The sequence below is a fragment of the Benincasa hispida genome, chromosome 8 (genome assembly GCF_027475165.1).
Source record: "Benincasa hispida cultivar pf3 chromosome 8, pf3_genome.v1.1, whole genome shotgun sequence".
In the NCBI taxonomy this organism is placed as follows: domain Eukaryota; kingdom Viridiplantae; phylum Streptophyta; class Magnoliopsida; order Cucurbitales; family Cucurbitaceae; genus Benincasa; species Benincasa hispida.
In genome coordinates this window covers 17833838-17837692 of record NC_143485.1, presented here as the reverse complement: position 1 = coordinate 17837692, position 3855 = coordinate 17833838, and positions in this window count along the sequence as shown.

The following is a 3855-nucleotide window of genomic DNA, read 5'->3' as shown; positions in this document are numbered from 1 at the left end:
ATTTATATTAGATTCAAAATTGAAACCTCCATTTATCTATAAAAACGTTTTTAAAGTTCAAGAACCTATTAAGTATAAAATTTAGAATATATGAATCTATTAAACATGTTTTTAAACTTCAAGAGTCTATTAAGCAAAAACCCAATTTATATTCCTATTTATACTAAATGCACTATTTATGATTTCAGCTCTAGGAGTTATAGTAGTACACTATATAAATTCTCTAACCCTACTGACGCCCCTGAATTCATAATCTCAATTATTCTCTTTATAATAAATTGTTCTCCTTCTACCTATGCACATAGCTAATACATTGTTGGTGAACCATTGTTAGTGAACCATATGTAATCTAAATTACTCTCTCTAGAATAAATTGTCATCCCTTATTCATGCACATAGCTAACACATTATTAATTAACCACGTGAATCTCTATGTCGATTTCTACTGCTTCTATTTATCTTTATTTTTTTGATTTCATCACAAGAAGTTTGCAATGGAAACTACTTTCTCTTAGTTTCTTTGGTTCTTTGTATCAAAGTAATGAATAATTGAAATGTTGGATATTGACAAACATAAAATGAGATAAGAAAGGAGAGAAAACATGAAACCATGGCACTTGGCTCAAATTCTAAATCTTGTTTGTAATAGTACAATTCATAGAGTGATGCATAGATGACAAGTACTTTTAAAGATGTTCAACCAAATGGCCCATGCATTTTTCATTAGCTAAGCATCATGGCATCAATTTTTTTTTTTTTTTTTTTTTTTAATTCTCTCTACCATTATGAAAGAGATTGTTCTAGAAAAGAAAAGGGTAATATTTTTCTTGTGTCAAATATTACTATTTATAATTTTTGAGTTTCTTTTTTTCATTAATAAGTTTGTAATAAATAGCCATGTCATTAATTTTGGCCTCCTTTCACATTTATTTGATTTTTATTTTTATTTTAAAAATTAATTAGATTTATAAACACTATTTTTATCTTCTCAAAAAAAAAAAAAAAAAAAAAGAATGATATATTTATGGTCTCTAAGTTTTGGCTCTAATTTTTATTTGGTCTTTAGGATTTAAAATGTTACACATTTAGTCTTTAAATTTTGAATTTTATTTCAATTTAGTCTCTAAATTCCAAAATGTTATAATTGTTCCCCTGAGATTTGAGTTTTGTTTCAATTTAGTCCCTACGTTTCAAGATTTTACATTTTTTTACCTCAATTTTTCATCAAATATTCAATTTCAATCATTGACATCAATTTCTATTAATTAATTAAAAATAATTAGGATGTGAAATTTTAGATTTAATTTTAAAAGTGATAAAATAATAAAATTTTATTTAGTTACAATTCTTTTAACGATTTTTAATTTATTAACATAGATTAATTCTAAAGACGGGAAGTGAGTATTTAGTGAAAATTTGAGTTTAAAAGTGTAATTTTTGCAACATAGAGGTTAAATTGAAGCAAAACTCAAATGTCAATAATAAAATTATAGCATTTTGAAATTTAGGGGCTAAATTAGAACCAAACTCAAAATTTAAGAACTAAATGTGTAACATTTTGAAACTTTAGTATTAAATAGAAACCAGATCCTCTCAATTTCTTACAATTCTTTTGTATATTTCTTATGTACAAGAGTCGACTTTTTAGCTAAATTCCAAAAATAAAAACAGGTTTTTAAAAACTACTTATATAATTTTCAAATTTTGGTTTGGCTTTTGAAAACTTGATAAAAATTAGATAACAAATCAAGAAATTTAGAGGTAGAAAAAGTGTTTATAGGCTTAATTTTAAAAATAAAAAAACCGAAAAACCAAATGGTTATCAAACAAGCTTTAAATCACAGTGTTTTCAAAAACTTGTTTTTATTTTTGAGATTTCACTAAAAATTCAAATGTTTTTTTTTAAATAATGGAAATTTAGGAGAGGGCGAGTACATAAGTTTAAAAAATTGAAAATAAAAACAAAATTTTTATCAAATATAGGCTAAATGGTATTCAAATGAGAAAAACAATTATTGAGTTTTAAAACATAAAATCTTAATTATGTTAAAAAAGTATTTTCAATCTATTTCTTAAAAAAAAATGTTGGTTTTAAAAAACATTTTATGTTAAATTACTAATTTATTTTTCATGGCTTAGTTAGTCCCCCAAACCTTGTTTTTTTACCCCTTAAAAGTCACAATATTCTCTCATTCTTGAGTAAACTCGAATCCATTCGGTCAAATAAAAACATAACCTTTTTAATTTAAACACTTCAATAGAAAATGAGTTGCATATTCATTACAGTAACAATTTGTAACAGTAAGAGCAAATTTGTGAGGTTTCATTAAAAAAAAAAAAAAATTATAAGAACTAAATCGAAAGTCTTAAAATTTCACCTATTCAATTGAAATTAAATTCATATCATAAAAGAACAAATTTAGGCTTTGTTTGATAATCATTTCGATTTTTATTTTTTATTTTAGAAATTAAGCTTATTTCCTTCTCTTTTTTATAATGATTTTTATCATTTTAAGTACAATGGTTGAATTCTTAACCAAATTTCAAAAATAAAAATCAAGTTTTGAAAAGCTACTTTTTTAGATCCTGTTTGATAACCATTTTGTTTTTTTTGTTTTTGAAAAATAAGTCTGTGGACATTACTTTCACCTCCAAATGTCTTCATTTGTTATCTACTTTTCACCAATGGTTTAAAAAATTAAGCCAACTTTTGAAAATTACAAAAAATAGTTTCAAAAAGTTGTTTTTGTTTTCGAAATTTGGTTTAGAATTCAACCATTGTACTTAAGAAAGATATAAATCATTGTAAGAAATGTAGATGAAATAGGTTTAATTTTCAAAAAAAAAAAAAACATGGTTACCAATGCCTTAGTTTTCGAAATTTGACTTGGTTTTTTAAATCATTGGTAAAAAATAGATAATAAATAAAGAAATTTGAAGGTGAAAGTAGTGTCTATAAACTCAATTTTCTAAATAAAAATGAAAAATCAAATAGTTAGTAAAGAGATTTTAGCAATTCAATCATCATCATCATATATATATTGTTATTGCAAAACTAATATAGTTTTTAATATTTTTTAACAAAACAATCATCAAACTATACGAAATTGTAGTAACCTTTTATTTGCCTTTCTTTTTAGTTTAACATTTACAAGGGGCTTAATTTAAAGAAAGTAATCAAGTTTAAATCTTATTTTGGTCCCTAAATTTTGAATTTTATTTTAATTTGGTCCCCAAACTTTCAAAAATGTCAATTCCAATCATTAAACTTTTTAAAAAAATGCCTATTTTAGAGTTTAGTCCCTGCTATTCAAATTTTGTGAACTCTTAGACAAAACGGTAAGATAGCTTATATTTTTGGATGACTAAGTTGCCAAATAAATTAATCACATTAAAAAAATCAGAAGTTTCAATTTTGAATTAGGGGTAAGTAAATTTCTAGAGAAGATCTCAAAAGTCTTTTGTGCATTGGTTGTTGACATTCTACTTCACTTTTATCTTGTTCAACCTATATTAGATGCAATTTCATTCTTAAAAGTTAATAGAAAATAATGGCAATAACCAAAATAAATACTTAAAAGTTTAGAGACTATAACTGCTTTTCAAAGTTTAGACATTAAAATAGAACAAAATTCATAGTTGAGAGATCAAAATAAGATTTAAACCTAAACCCTATATATCATTTAGCAATCCTTAAAATTATTTTAATTTGCTTCTTAATTTGTAAGGGTATTAAAAAACAACAACTAGTTGTTTCTATTAGTTTAAAGTAGAGCTTAACTATTTAAGAAATTATTATTTTATAATTTTTTTCCATAATAGGTAGAGATGTAAATGTAAAATTAGATTGCATCA